The 16659-nt window shown below is 50.6% G+C and overlaps 1 protein-coding gene across 6 annotated transcripts in view; it reads left to right on the top strand.

Annotated features, from left to right (window-relative positions):
• Window positions 1-14373: 14373 nt before the first annotated feature.
• LOC119976617 (AP-2 complex subunit mu) overlaps window positions 14374-16659 on the top strand; it is a 63259-nt gene continuing 60973 nt past the window's right edge. For 4 of the 6 annotated variants that reach the window (XM_038817243.1, XM_038817239.1, XM_038817242.1 and 1 more), the window contains exon 1: window positions 14374-14488. The gene's annotated coding sequence lies outside the window, so the exon portion shown is untranslated. Of the gene's footprint in view, window positions 14489-14530; window positions 14550-16659 lie in introns of those variants that run through there. The other 2 variants (XM_038817241.1, XM_038817237.1) reach the window with 2 other exon arrangements.

Here is a 16659-nt window from a genome sequence, read left to right as displayed (position 1 = left end):
GGAGGGAACCGGAGCATCCGGAGGAAACCCACGCAGACACGGGGGGAACGTGCAGACTCCGCACAGACAGTGACCCAAGCTGCGAATCGAACCTGGGACCCTGGCGCTGTGAAGCAACAGTGCTAACCACTGTGCTACCGTGCTGCCCACGGAGATGATCTAAAGTTGGATCTTGAAGATTTGCAGTGACGGCGCTGTGACTATTTCCTTTGGCAGCTTCTTCCATTGTGGGGAATGTCCTCCTTGGGATGAAAGATTGTTGACACAGCGCCTGGGAAAGGTCTTTGTAGTTTGTGTGGATGGCTGCCTCATGTCTTGTAATTGTTGTTGGTATTGTTCTGTCGATCCCCACTAGATCATTCAATATTTTACAGAAAATTGTCAGTCTACTTATTTTTTCCAAAAGTAATATATAAAATTTATAAAAGTACATTACAAAACATTTTGACTTGAAACATACTGAAAATGTTTATCCCAATTCCCTGGTTATCTGGACTGTAACGTGTACTTAAGGAAAAAAAGAAAATTACTGCAGATGCTGTAATCTGAAACAGAAACAGAAAATGCTGAAAAATTTCCAGCAGGTCCATCAGCATCTTTGGAGCGAGAACAGTCCTAAGGTTTCGATACTGGAAGACTCTTCGTCAGGGCCAGAGAGAACTGGAAACAGGATTAAATTTATACTGTTGTGGGGCGGGGGTGGGGTGGGGTGCGGGGTGGTATTGGTGGAGCAGTAGGGCTGGATAGGGATCTCAGCGATAGCTGGAGGTTGGGGAGGGAGCGACAGAGATGTTGTGGACAAAAAGACAAAAGGGAATGTAAATGGTGGTGATTACGTTTCTGACCTGTCTGCCATGTGGGACCATATCAGATACCTTACTGAAATATATCGATGTGGATAACATCCACAGCACTGCCCTCATCAATTCTCCTTGTTATTTCCACAAAACATTAAAGAAGTTACGAAGACATGATCCTCCCAAACAAAACCATGCTGACTATCCGTGATCAAGCCATGCCGTCCTAAGTGACAGTTTACCCTATCTCTCAGACATGACTCCAATAATTTGCCCACCACTTAAGTCAGCCTGACCAGCCTATAGTTTTCTAGCCTATCCCTTGCACCCCTTTTGAATAATGGTAAAACATTTGTAGGCCTGCACTACTCTGGTACCTCATCACTGCTGCAGTGTAACCATTCATTCTGTGTCCTCTAATCACTGCTGCAGTGTAACCATTCATTCTGTGTCCTCTAATCACTGCTGCAGTGTAACCATTCATTCTGTGTCCTCTAATCACTGCTGCAATGTAACCTTCATTCTGTGTTGAACTAAAAACCTCACCACTATTCCCCGAATTCCCCCTATAGTCGATAGAGCGCTGTAATTCTAAATGGTGATCCAGGGATTCCATTGCTTTCCCTCTACCCTGGGGAAAAGCCTCTGACTATCCACTCTGTCTATGCTCCTCATAATTTTGTAGATCTCTATCAGGTCACCCCCCAACCTCCGTCGTTCCAGTGAGAACAAACCGAGTTTATTCAACCGCTCCTCAGAGCTAATGCCCTCCATACCAGGCAACATCCTGGTAAATCTCTTCTGCACCCTCTCTAAAGCCTCCACATCCTTCTGGTAGTGTGACGACCAGAATTGAACACTATACTCCCAAGTGTGTCCCAACTAAGGTTCTATACAGCTGCAATGTGACTTGCCAATTCTTATACTCAATGCCTGTTGCTCGTTTTACTGGAGTGTGATTAACACGCCTCCGTTTAAAGGCCGTGTGCTTAACACTACTATGGCTCTGTATGTGTAATTATGCTCGGAGTCGCCAGGTGCCGTATTGAGACACCGTCACAAGTATATCAAGGTCACGTTCAAAGTAATAAATCCGTACACCGATTAGTAAGTCCAAACGATTGGTGTTTATTATAATAAATATAATAAATACACATGCATACGCTAAAGAGACTAACTTACTTCTAATACTAAACAACTAAATACTTATCTAGACAGGAACAGACAAGATCAGGGAGCAAGGCCTTCGTCCCGTTCTTGGTCTGTAAATTTCTGATTCGCAAAGTTGTCAAGGGCAAGCAAGGTCTGGATCACGTAGCGATCGTTGTGTTGGCACTTACAGTTTGATGGCTGAGGCTCAACGGCCGGTGATGAAACTGGAGTCAGGATGCGATGTAACAGGTCTGAGCCGGAGCAAAACAGCAGACCGAACCATGTGCGGGACCTACTCTTATAGGTCCTAGAAGTCCGTGCCCCTTGGGGTGGGTTCTTTCACCTGCCAGGTATCGATTGGGTCTTTCCCAATCGATATCTTTCAAACTCCCCAATCTTAGGGTCGTTCCTCGATGGGTGGGGCGGTCCCTATGGCTCTTTGTGTTGGTTGCTTTGGCGCCATTCTGTCTGGGCGTCTATGGAAAGGTATCCATCGATACTTAAATGTTTCTATTGTCCGGGGTCTGGATCTGGATCACCTCATTACTATGCAGATCTGTTTCCCATTTGCACCTTTGGCTGAAACTCTGCACCTGGCTAGAAACTGGTTTCTGTACGTGCAAAATGCAAAACAGTCTTCTGCAAGCTGCTTGTCCTCACTATGACTGTTTTCCCCTGCAGTCTTAGCAGTTCTCCATTTTGTAGCCCAGTGTCCATCTTAGATGGCTACATGCCCCGGCCAATTAAGGCAAGCATGCCGTATGCCTTCTTGACTACCTTCTCCACCTGTGTTGCCCCTTTCAGTGACCTGTGGACCTGTACACCAAGATCTCTCTGACTGTCAATACTCTTGAGGGTTCTACCATTCACTGTATATTCCCTACTGGTGTGTTGGGTAAGCTGGGTCTGCGAGGACTGTGTTTACTGCAGCAGTGAGAGAGACAGGCTTCCAACACTTGAAGAAATGCAATTCGTTTTTATTGAACTCTTAACTATCATACATACTTTAACTGTGGGTTGACACTATGCTGACTTGACTGGAGACCTGAGGCTAACCTGACCAGACTATCTTACTACCACATGGTGTATGTTCTGGTTGCTGCTCACGAGCTCTGACTGTCTCAGAGGCTGGTTCCCGAGAGAGCGGGAAAACTGGTGCCCTCTGGTTTTATAGTGGTCGTGTCCTGTCTGGTGATTGGCTGCTGTGTTCTGTGTGTTCACTGGTCATCCTGTGTGTCAATAACTGCCTGTTTGTGCACCATCATATACCTGTGTGTATATTATGACACCTACCTGCAGTAGACCTTCCAAAATGCATTACCTCACATTTGTCTGGATTAAACTCCATCTGCCATCTCTCCGCCCAAGTCTCCAAACAATCTAAATCCTGCTGTATCCTCTGACAGTCCTCATCGCTCTCCGTAATTCCACCTACCTTTGTGTGGTCTGCAAACTTACTAATCAGACCAGTTACATTTTCTTCCAAATCATTTAAATATACTACGAACAGCAAAGGTCCCAGCACTGATCCCTGCGGAACACCACTTCTGAAGAGATTCCGTTTACTTACCACTCAGAAACTTACACAGGTCCGGCTTGCTAAGTAAAGTAAACTTTCTAACAATAACAATAACCACACTTTCAGGTTATGAATTTAAACCTAACTTTATTTTCAAGTTAAAAAGATAAAAACTACTTTTACAGAAAGGTAAAAAGATCTTGTTCGGGCCAGTTGTAAGACTTTCAAGTCTATCTTGTCAATCGTTTTTCTTTAACTTTTGCTCTTCTGTTCGCTTCTCTGGGTTGCTCGGTCTTCAGATGCTGCTGGTCCCATCACCGATGAAGATTGAGCTCTCTCTGCTCAATTTTCAGAGTTTTTATATCAATTTGTGCAGCCTGACCTTCAGAAATGGCCCCTTCTGCTGCTTGAGTCTGACAGTTGAAAGCTAGTTTCTATCGGTTAGAAGCGTGGCTCCTCGCAATAGCGCTGCTTCATTCCACCAGCTCGCCATTACTTACTTTGAACTTTTTCACTTTGCTTGACAGGTAATAAATTTGTCTGTGTCTTCGTCAGTAACCTTTCAGATTTATGTCTTTTTTAATGGCTTTCTCAGTCTCAACCCGGGTCGGCTTTGGGTCAAGCTAATGTCACGTTCAGGTTACCCCCTTTGACTCTATCCTTATCTGGCTTGGCCATTTTCTAACAGGTTTTAAGGTCAAAATGGTGTATGTTATAGTGTAACCTTATGGGTTTCTTGATTTGTAAATCAGTTGTCTCACCTTATTACTGGCGTCAGCAGCTTTTCATGCTTAACAGCTGTCCCTTATTTTTTGTGAAATACTGTTCCCTTTCATGTAACTTAAGACTTTAGGTCGATTGAATGGCTTTTTAACTTGTAAATCAGAATGAATTGTTCCTAGCTGTTTCCCAACACGCCTGCAAAGCTGTCTGCATTTCAAACAAGCTGCTAGTTTTAACCCTTTGTGGGAATTTTCCCTTTCACTCAAAGTCGCAGGCATTCTCAGTGTTACTTTTGTGTTTCAAATATCATAATTTCCCCATTTTTCAGTACAGTGTCCGCTCATCACTGCTGTAGTGTAACCATTCATTCTCTCCACTAATCACTACAGCAGTGTAACCATTCATTCTGTGTCCACTAATCACTACTGCAGTGTAACCATTCATTCTGTGTCCACTCCTCACTGCTGCAGTGTAACCATTCATTCTGTGTCCACTAATCACTGCTGCAGTGTAACCATTCATTCTGTGTCCTCTAATCACTGCTGCAATGTAACCGTTCATTCTGTGTCCACTAATCACTGCTGCAGTGTAACTATTCATTCTGTGTCCACTCATCAGGGCTGCAGTGTAACCATTCAGTCTGTATCCACTCATCACCTGCTGCAATGTAACCATTCATTCTGTGTCCTCTAATCACTGCTGCAATGTAACCATTCATTCTGTGTCCTCTAATCACTGCTGCAATGTAACCATTCATCCTGTGTCCACTAATCACTGCTGCAATGTAACCATTCATTCTGTGTCCTCTAATCACTGCTGCAATGTAACCATTCATCCTGTGTCCACTAATCACTGCTGCAGTGTAACCATTCATTCTGTGTCCACTCCTCACTGCTGCAGTGTAACCATTCATTCTGTGTCCACTAATCACTGCTGCAGTGTAACCATTCATTCTGTGTCCTCTAATCACTGCTGCAATGTAACCGTTCATTCTGTGTCCACTAATCACTGCTGCAGTGTAACTATTCATTCTGTGTCCACTCATCAGGGCTGCAGTGTAACCATTCAGTCTGTATCCACTCATCACCTGCTGCAATGTAACCATTCATTCTGTGTCCTCTAATCACTGCTGCAATGTAACCATTCATTCTGTGTCCTCTAATCACTGCTGCAATGTAACCATTCATTCTGTGTCCACTAATCACTGCTGCAGTGTAACTTCCATTCTTTGTCCACTAATCACCTGCTGCAGTGTAACCATTCATTCTGTGTCCACTAATCACTGCTGCAGTGTAACCATTCATTCTGTGTCCACTCATCAGGGCTGCAATGTAACCATTCATTCTGTGTCCACTAATCACTGCTGCAATGTAACCATTCATTCTGTATCCACTAATCACTGCTGCAGTGTAACCATTCATTCTGTGTCCACTAATCACTGCTGCAATGTAACCATTCATTCTGTGTCCACTAATCACTGCTGCAGTGTAACCATTCATTCTGTGTCCACTAATCACTGCTGCAGTATAACCATTCATTCTGTGTCCACTCATCACGTGCTGCAGTGTAACCATTCATTCTGTGTCCACTCATCACTGCTGCAGTGTAACCATTCATTCTGTGTCCACTAATCACTGCTGCAGTGTAACCATTCATTCTGTGTCCACTAATCACTGCTGCAGTGTAACCATTCATTCTGTGTCCACTCATCACTGCTGCAGTGTAACCGTTCATTCTGTGTCCTCTAATCACTGCTGCAGTGTAACCATTCACTCTGTGTCCACTCATCAGGGCTGCAGTGTAACCATTCATTCTGTGTACACTAATCACTACTGCAGTGTAACCATTCATTCTGTGTCCACTCATCACCTGCTGCAGTGTAACCATTCATTCTGTGTCCACTTGTCACTGCTGCAGTGTAACCATTCATTCTGTGTCCACTAATCACGACTGCAGTGTAACCATTCATTCTGTGTCCACTAATCACGACTGCAGTGTAACCATTCATTCTGTGTCCACACATCACCTGCTGCAGTGTAACCATTCATTCTGTGTCCACTCATCACCTGCTGCAGTGTAACCATTCATTCTGTGTCCACTAATCACGACTGCAGTGTAACCATTCATTCTGTGTCCACTAATCACGACTGCAGTGTAACCATTCATTCTGTGTCCACACATCACCTGCTGCAGTGTAACCATTCATTCTGTGTCCTCTAATCACTGCTGCAGTGTAACCATTCATTCTGTGTCCACTAATCACTGCTGCAATGTAACCGTTCATTCTGTGTCCACTAATCACTGCTGCAATGTAACCATTCATTCTGTGTCCACACATCACTGCTGCAGTGTAACCATTCATTCTGTGTCCACACATCACTGCTGCAGTGTAACCATTCATTCTGTGTCCTCTAATCACTGCTGCAGTGTAACCATTCATTCTGTGTCCACTAATCACTGCTGCAATGTAACCATTCATTATGTGTCCTCTAATCACTGCTGCAGTGTAACCATTCTTCCGGTGTCCTCTAATCACTGCTGCAGTGTAACCATTCTTTCTGTGTCTACTAATCACTGCTGCAATGTAACCATTCATTCTGTGTCCTCTAATCACTGCTGCAGTGTAACCATTCTTTCTGTGTCCTCTAATCACTGCTGCAATGTAACCATTCATTCTGTGTCCACTCCTCACTGCTGCAGTGTAACCATTCATTCTGTGTCCACTAGGGGCAGCACGGTGGCCTAGTGGTTAGCACAGCTGCCTTACAGCGCTGAGGTCCCAGGTTCAATCCCGGCTCTGGGTCACTGTCCGTGTGGAGTTTGCACATTCTCCCCGTCTCAGCATGGGTTTCGCCCCCACAACCCAAAAAATGTGCGAAGTAGGTGGATTGGCCACACTAAATTGCCCCTTAATTGGAAAAAATAATTGGGTAATCTAAATTTTTTTTAAAAATTCTGTATCCACTAATCACTGCTGCAGTGTAACCATTCATTCTGTGTCCACTGATCACTACTGCAGTGTAACCATTCATTCTGTGTCCACTCGTCACTGCTGTAGTGTAACCATTCATTCTGTGTCCATTCATCACGTGCTGCAGTGTAACCAACCATTCATTCTGTGTCCACTAATCACTGCTGCAGTGTAACCATTCATTCTGTGTCCACTGATCACTACTGCAGTGTAACCATTCATTCTGTGTCCATTCATCACGTGCTGCAGTGTAACCAACCATTCATTCTGTGTCCTCTAATCACTGCTGCAGTGTAACCATTCATTCTGTATCCACTCATCACTGCTGCAGTGTAACCATTCATTCTGTGTCCTCTAATCACTGCTGCAATGTAACCATTCATCCTGTGTCCTCTAATCACTGCTGCAGTGTAACCATTCATTCTGTGTCCACTAATCACTGCTGCAGTGTAACCATTCATTCTGTATCCACTAATCACTGCTGCAATGTAACCATTCATTATGTGTCCTCTAATCACTGCTGCAGTGTAACCATTCTTCCGGTGTCCTCTAATCACTGCTGCAGTGTAACCATTCTTTCTGTGTCTACTAATCACTGCTGCAATGTAACCATTCATTCTGTGTCCTCTAATCACTGCTGCAGTGTAACCATTCTTTCTGTGTCCTCTAATCACTGCTGCAATGTAACCATTCATTCTGTGTCCACTCCTCACTGCTGCAGTGTAACCATTCATTCTGTGTCCACTAGGGGCAGCACGGTGGCCTAGTGGTTAGCACAGCTGCCTTACAGCGCTGAGGTCCCAGGTTCAATCCCGGCTCTGGGTCACTGTCCGTGTGGAGTTTGCACATTCTCCCCGTCTCAGCATGGGTTTCGCCCCCACAACCCAAAAAATGTGCGAAGTAGGTGGATTGGCCACACTAAATTGCCCCTTAATTGGAAAAAATAATTGGGTAATCTAAATTTTTTTTAAAAATTCTGTATCCACTAATCACTGCTGCAGTGTAACCATTCATTCTGTGTCCACTAATCACTGCTGCAGTGTAACCATTCATTCTGTGTCCACTGATCACTACTGCAGTGTAACCATTCATTCTGTGTCCACTCGTCACTGCTGTAGTGTAACCATTCATTCTGTGTCCATTCATCACGTGCTGCAGTGTAACCAACCATTCATTCTGTGTCCACTAATCACTGCTGCAGTGTAACCATTCATTCTGTGTCCACTGATCACTACTGCAGTGTAACCATTCATTCTGTGTCCATTCATCACGTGCTGCAGTGTAACCAACCATTCATTCTGTGTCCTCTAATCACTGCTGCAGTGTAACCATTCATTCTGTATCCACTCATCACTGCTGCAGTGTAACCATTCATTCTGTGTCCTCTAATCACTGCTGCAATGTAACCATTCATCCTGTGTCCTCTAATCACTGCTGCAGTGTAACCATTCATTCTGTGTCCACTAATCACTGCTGCAGTGTAACCATTCATTCTGTATCCACTAATCACTGCTGCAGTGTAACCATTCATTCTGTGTCCTCTAATCACTGCTGCAGTGTAACCATTCATTCTGTGTCCATTCATCACCTGCTGCAGTGTAACCATTCATTCTGTGTCCATTCATCACGTGCTGCAGTGTAACCATTCATTCTATGTCCACTCATCAGGGCTGCAGTGTAACCATTCATTCTGTATCCTCTAATCACTGCTGCAGTGTAACCATTCATTCTGTATCCACTAATCACTGCTGCAATGTAACCATTCATTCTGTGTCCTCTAATCACTGCTGCAGTGTAACCATTCATTCTGTGTCCACTAATCACTGCTGCAATGTAACCATTCATTCTGTGTCCACTCATCAGGGCTGGAGTGTAACCATTCATTCTGTGTACACTAATCACCTGCTGCAGTGTAACCATTCATTCTGTATCCTCTAATCACTGCTGTAGTGTAACCATTCATTCTGTGTCCACTCATCAGTGCTGCAGTGTAACCATTCATTCTGTGTCCTCTAATCACTGCTGCAATGTAACCATTCATCCTGTGTCCACTAATCACTGCTGCAGTGTAACCATTCATTCTGTGTCCTCTAATCACTGCTGCAGTGTAACCATTCATTCTGTGTCCACTCTTCACTGCTGCAGTGTAACCATTCATTCTGTGTCCTCTAATCACTGCTGCAGTGTAACCATTCATTCTGTGTCCACTTATCACCTGCTGCAGTGTAACCATTCATTCTGTATCCTCTAATCACTGCTGCAGTGTAACCATTCATTCTGTGTCCACTCCTCACTGCTGCAGTGTAACCATTCATTCTGTGTCCACTCATCACCTGCTGCAGTGTAACCATTCATTCTGTGTCCACTCATCACGTGCTGCAGTGTAACCATTCATTCTGTATCCACTAATCACTGCTGCAGTGTAACTATTCATTCTGTGTCCACTAATCACTGCTGCAGTGTAACCATTCATTCTGTGTCCACTAATCACTGCTGCAGTGTAACTATTCATTCTGTGTCCACTAATCACTGCTGCAGTGTAACCATTCATTCTGTGTCCACTAATCACTGCTGCAGTGTAACTATTCATTCTGTGTCCACTAATCACTGCTGCAGTGTAACCATTCATTCTGTGTCCACTAATCACTGCTGCAGTGTAACTATTCATTCTGTGTCCACTAATCACTGCTGCAGTGTAACCATTCATTCTGTGTCCACTAATCACTGCTGCAGTGTAACCATTCACTCTGTGTCCACTCATCACCTGCTGCAGTGTAACCATTCATTCTGTGTCCACTCATCACGTGCTGCAGTGTAACCATTCATTCTGTGTCCACTCATCACGTGCTGCAGTGTAACCATTCATTCTGTGTCCACTAATCACTGCTGCAGTGTAACTATTCATTCTGTGTCCACTAATCACTGCTGCAGTGTAACCATTCATTCTGTGTCCACTCATCACTGCTGCAGTGTAACCATTCATTCTGTGTCCACTCATCACCTGCTGCAGTGTAACCATTCATTCTGTGTCCACTAATCACTGCTGCAGTGTAACCATTCATTCTGTCCACTAATCACTGCTGCAGTGTAACCATTCATTCTGTGTCCTCTAATCACTGCTGCAGTGTAACCATTCATTCTGTGTCCACTCATCACTGCTGCAGTGTAACCATTCATTCTGTCCACTAATCACTACTGCAGTGTAACCATTCATTCTGTGTCCACTCATCACTGCTGCAGTGTAACCATTCACTCTGTGTCCATTCATCACGTGCTGCAGTGTAACCATTCATTCTGTGTCCACCAATCACTGCTGCAGTGTAACCATTCATTCTGTGTCCACCAATCACTGCTGCAGTGTAACCATTCATTCTGTCCATTCATCACCTGCTGCAGTGTAACCATTCATTCTGTGTCCACTAATCACTACTGCAGTGTAACCATTCATTCTGTGTCCACTCATCAGGTCTGCAGTGTAACCATTCATTCTGTGTCCTCTAATCACTGCTGCAGTGTAACCATTCATTCTGTGTCCACTCATCACCTGCTGCAGTGTAACCATTCATTCTGTGTCCACTCATCAGGGCTGCAGTGTAACCATTCATTCTGTATCCACTCATCACCTGCTGCAGTGTAACCATTCATTCTGTGTCCACTCATCACCTGCTGCAGTGTAACCATTCATTCTGTATCCACTCATCACCTGCTGCAGTGTAACCATTCATTCTGTGTCCACTCCTCACTGATGCAGTGTAACCATTCATTCTGTGTCCACTCCTCACTGCTGCAGTGTAACCATTCATTCTGTGTCCACTCCTCACTGCTGCAGTGTAACCATTCATTCTGTGTCCACTAATCACTGCTGCAATGTAACCATTCATTCTGTGTCCTCTAATCACTGCTGCAGTGTAACCATTCATTCTGTGTCCACTAATCACCTGCTGCAGTGTAACCATTCATTCTGTGTCCACTAATCACTGCTGCAGTGTAACCATTCATTCTGTGTCCACTCATCACCTGCTGCAGTGTAACCATTCATTCTGTGTCCACTAATCACCTGCTGCAGTGTAACCATTCATTCTGTATCCTCTAATCACTGCTGCAATGTAACCATTCATTCTGTGTCCACTAATCACTGCTGCAATGTAACCATTCATTCTGTGTCCACTCATCAGGGCTGCAGTGTAACCGTTCATTCTGTGTCCACTAGGGGCAGCACGGTGGCCTAGTGGTTAGCACAGCTGCCTCACAGCGCTGAGGTCCCAGGTTCAATCCCGGCTCTGGGTCACTGTCCGTGTGGAGTTTGCACATTCTCCCCGTCTCAGCATGGGTTTCGCCCCCACAACCCAAAAAATGTGCAAAGTAGGTGGATTGGCCACACTAAATTGCCCCTTAATTGGAAAAAATAATTGGGTAATCTAAATTTAAAAAAAAAATTCTGTGTCCACTAATCACTGCTGCAGTGTAACCATTCATTCTGTGTCCACTGATCACTACTGCAGTGTAACCATTCATTCTGTGTCCTCTAATCACTGCTGCAGTGTAACCATTCATTCTGTGTCCTCTAATCACTGCTGCAGTGTAACCATTCTTTCCGTGTCCTCTAATCACTGCTGCAGTGTAACCATTCATTCTGTGTCCTCTAATCACTGCTGCAGTGTAACCATTCATTCTGTGTCCATTCATCACGTGCTGCAGTGTAACCAACCATTCATTCTGTATCCACTAATCACCTGCTGCAGTGTAACCATTCATTCTGTGTCCACTAATCACTGCTGCACTGTAACCATTCATTCTGTGTCCATTCATCGCGTGCTGCAGTGTAACCATTCATTCTGAATCCACTCATCACCTGCTGCAGTGTAACCATTCATTCTGTATCCACTCATCACCTGCTGCAGTGTAACCATTCATTCTGTATCCACTAATCACCTGATGCAGTGTAACCATTCATTCTGTGTCCATTCATCACGTGCTGCAGTGTAACCATTCATTCTGTATCCACTGATCACGTGCTGCAGTGTAACCATTCATTTTGTGTCCACTAATCACCTGATGCAGTGTAACCATTTATTCTGCTTCCACGCCTCACTGCTGCAGTGTAACCATTCATTTTGTGTTCACTTATCACCGCTGCAGTGAAACCATTTATTCTGTATCCACTCAGCAGGGCTATAGTGTAACCATTCATTCAGTGTCTGATGTGCTATCAATCATACTAAAGACTCGAATTGGTACAATAGAGGCTTTATTACAGTTAGATGTTTGTCCTCCGACTAGCTGGTAGAATGGCTGATCAGGAGAAGTCATGCATATTTATACGGCTCCTTGTGGGCGGAGCTTGCCAGCAGGGGCTACCGGCGAACCTGCAGTATAGGTACTACTGTACATCCCCTAATACAGGCACACACATAATTACAGAGTGGATCACCACATTCACCCCCTGTTAAAAATGAGTCCGGCGGGGGTGGCGTGGAACTATATACAGAAATCTGAATTATTTACAGAGGGGAGGAATAAATATATGTGTCCATCTTGTAATCCGGTGCCCGTCAGAGGTTAAGCCTGTCCGGTGGTTTGACGGTTCGCTGGGAGCGACGTAACGGTGGTGATGTCGGGACAGTCGGTGTCGGCGTCGGCGTCAGCGTCGAGGATATCGGTGCTGGCAGTGTTGGTGCTGGCCAGTAGTTGGATGACTCCGGGAGCGTGCCAAAATCTTCCTCGTCCTCCAATGTGGGTGGGGGAAGGAGGGATGGACCTGGTGGGGATGATGCTGGGAGTGCCGGGGGGGGGGGGGGAGAGGGGTATGGGAGTCGGAGTGGTCCCCAAGGGATCCAGGTCCCTGAGCGAGACAGTATCCTGGCGGCCATCGGGAACTCCACATAGGCATACTGGGGGTTGGCGTGGAGCAGGCGTACCCTGTCCACCAAGGGGTCTGCCTTGTGGAGTCGGACATGCCTACGCAGTAGAACCGGTCCTGGAGCGGCGAGCCAAGTCGGGAGCGACACCCCGGATGCAGCTTCCGTGTCCGGGTGGATGAAGCTATCGGTGCTCCCGGAGTCCAGTAGGCAGGAGGTCGTGTGGCTGTTGATTAGCACCATCGTCGAAGCGGTGGCCATGTTGTGAGGACGGGACTGGTCCAGCGTCATGGAGGCAAGCAGCGGGCGGTCGTCCGAGGAGTCAGATGAGGAGCGACAGCGACCCGGGTCCAGCGGTCCAGTCCCAAGGGGGAGACAAAATGGCGACGTCTGAAGGACCTGTGGGGAGAAGATGGTGGCGCCCATGCAGCGCACGTTGCGCGCGCGGGGCAAGATGGCGGTGTCCATGGTGCGCACGTTGTGGGGGCAGGGCAAGATGGCGGCACCCACGGGCCGCACGTGGACCTGGGGGAGAAGATGGCGGCGCCCATGAAGCGCGTGTTGTGGGCGTGGGACAAGATGGCAGCATCCATGGGCCGCACGTGGACCTGGGGGAGAAGATGGCGGTGCCCACTGGTCGCACGTGGCCCCGGGAGCAGAAGGTGGCGGCGCCCATTGTGCGATCGGCTGGGGGAAGGGAGCGAATTTGGGCACACCGCCGCAAAGTGGCCCTTCATGCTGCAGGATTTGCAGGTGGCGGCGCGGGCTGGGCAGCATGGCGGGTGTGCTTCTGGTGGCCGCAGAAGTAGCAGCGGGGACCCCTAGAGTGCGCGGTGTGGTGGGCGGCGCAGGCATATTGAGCAGGAGTGGCCACATTCGGGGAGGTCGATTACGGGATCTACGAGGGGTAGGATGGATGGGCCGCGCGGCGAGCGGGGTAGGACTGGACATTACGAGAAGCGACCGTCATGGAGAGCGCTAAAGCTTTGTCTCCGCTAGGTCGAGCGCGGCCCCTTCCAGCAGTCGTTGTTGGATGGGGGCCGATGCAATCCCCGTCAAGAATGCATCACGCATGAGGAGATTGGAATATTCCATGGCCGTGACGGCCTGACAGTCACAGTCCCGTATGAGAGGTATAAGGGCCCGCCAGAAGTCTTCAATCGACTCACCAGGCAGTTGTACGCGAGTGGCGAGTACATGCCTTGTGAATAGAGCGTTCGTCTTCTGAACGTAGTTTTCTTTAAGGAGGTCAATGTAACCATTCATTCTGTGTCCACTCATCACTACTGCAGTGTAACCATTTATTCTGTGTTGATGGGCGGGGCGGCGGGCGGAGTCACAGCTCATTGTCAGGTCGGAGGCGGGGCTAGTGTCGTCATGACGCCGTGCGTGTTGCGTGCTGTCACTGGCCTGAGGCGGGGAGGCGGCGGAGGACATTTTGTGAGGAGCGGGCGGGAGCAGCGGGAAGGTGAGAGCGCCCAGTCCGGGGAGTGGTCGGGCGGCGAGCTCGGGCAGCGGCCTAGCTGGAGGTAGAGAGGGGCCCCAGAGGCCGATGAGCGGGGTTGGGAGTCTGTGAGCACGGCGGCGGGAGGGAGGAGAGAGGAAAGCGGACATTTTGTGAAGGGCGGTGCCGACTTATGGAGGAGGGAGAGAGGGAAGACAGACAGGGAAGGCAAGACCCGCTCCACTCCCATCCGGTCCTCCCCCGCCCCACCCACGACCCGTTCTCTTCCCCCCCCCCCCCACGACCCGTTCTCTCCCCCCCCCCCCACGTCCCGTTCTCTCCCCCCCCCCCCACGTTCCCCCCACCCCAGTTCCCCCCACCCTGTCCCCCCCACGTCCCCTGTCCCCCCCACGTCCCCTGTCCCCCCCACGTCCCCTGTCCCCCCCACGTCCCCTGTCTCCCCCCCACGTCCCCTGTCTCCCCCCCCACGTCCCCTGTCTCCCCCCCACGTCCCCTGTCTCCCCCCCACGTCCCCTGTCCCCCCCCACGTCCCCTGTCTCCCAACCCCCACGTCCCCTGTCCCCCCCCCCACGTCCCCTGTCTCCCCCCCCCACGTCCCCTGTCTCCCCCCCCCACGTCCCCTGTCTCCCCCCCCCACGTCCCCTGTCTCCCCCCCCCACGTCCCCTGTCTCCCCCCCCACGTCCCCTGCCCCCCCCACGTCCCCTGCCCCCCCCCCCACGTCCCCTGTCTCCCCCCCACGTCCCCTGTCTCCCCCCCCACGTCCCCTGTCTCCCCCCCCACGTCCCCTGTCTCCCCCCCCACGTCCCCTGTCTCCCCCCCCACGTCCCCTGTCTCCCCCCCCACGTCCCCTGTCTCCCCCCCCACGTCCCCTGTCTCCCCCCCACGTCCCCTGTCTCCCCCCCCACGTCCCCTGTCTCCCCCCCCACGTCCCCTGTCTCCCCCCCCACGTCCCCTGTCTCCCCCCCCACGTCCCCTGTCTCCCCCCCCACGTCCCCTGTCTCCCCCCCCACGTCCTCTGTCTCCCCCCCCCACGTCCCCTGTCTCCCCCCCCACGTCCCCTGTCTCCCCCCCCACGTCCCCTGTCTCCCCCCCCACGTCCCCTGTCTCCCCCCCACGTCCCCTGTCTCCCCCCCCACGTCCCCTGTCTCCCCCCCACGTCCCCTGTCTCCCCCCCACGTCCCCTGTCTCCCCCCCACGTCCCCTGTCTCCCCCCCACGTCCCCTGTCTCCCCCCCACGTCCCCTGTCTCCCCCCCATGTCCCCTGTCTCCCCCCCCACATCTCCTGTCCCCCCCCACATCTCCTGTCCCCCCACATCTCCTGTCCCCCCCCCATCTCCTGTCTCCCCCCCCCCACGTCCCCTGTCCCCCCCCCCACGTCCCCTGTCCCCCCCCCACGTCCCCTGTCCCCCCCCACGTCCCCTGTCCCCCCCCACGTCCCTGTCCCCCCCCACGTCCCCTGTCCCCCCCCACGTCCCCTGTCCCCCCCCACGTCCCCTGTCCCCCCCCACGTCCCCTGTCCCACGTCCCCTGTCCCACCCCCCCACGTCCCCTGTCCCACCCCCCACGTCCCCTGTCCCCCCCCCCACGTCCCCTGTCCCCCCCCCCCACGTCCCCTGTCCCCCCCCCCCACGTCCCCTGTCCCCCCCCCCACGTCCCCTGTCCCCCCCCCACGTCCCCTGTCCCCCCCCCACGTCCCCTGTCCCCCCCCCACGTCCCCTGTCCCCCCCCACGTCCCCCTGTCCCCCCCCACGTCCCCTGTCCCCCCCCACGTCCCCTGTCCCCCCCCACGTCCCCTGTCCCCCCCCCCACGTCCCCTGTCCCCCCCCCACGTCCCCTGTCCCCCCCACGTCCCCTGTCCCCCCCACGTCCCCTGTCCCCCCCACGTCCCCTGTCCCCCCCACGTCCCCTGTCCCCCCCACGTCCCCTGTCCCCCCCACGTCCCCTGTCCCCCCCACGTCCCCTGTCCCCCCCACGTCCCCTGTCCCCCCCACGTCCCCTGTCCCCCCCACGTCCCCTGTCCCCCCCCCCACGTCCCCTGTCCCCCCCCCACGTCCCCTGTCCCCCCCCCCCCCACGTCCCCTGTCCCCCCCCCCACGTCCCCTGTCTCCCCCCCCCCACGTCCCCTGTCTCCCCCCCCACGTCCCCTGTCTCCCCCCCCACGTCCCCTGTCTCC

This window comes from Scyliorhinus canicula, chromosome 13 (genome assembly GCF_902713615.1).
Source record: "Scyliorhinus canicula chromosome 13, sScyCan1.1, whole genome shotgun sequence".
NCBI lineage: Eukaryota > Metazoa > Chordata > Chondrichthyes > Carcharhiniformes > Scyliorhinidae > Scyliorhinus > Scyliorhinus canicula.
The sequence above is the reverse complement of the archived record's forward strand: the minus strand, read 5'-3'. Positions and strand labels throughout refer to the sequence as shown.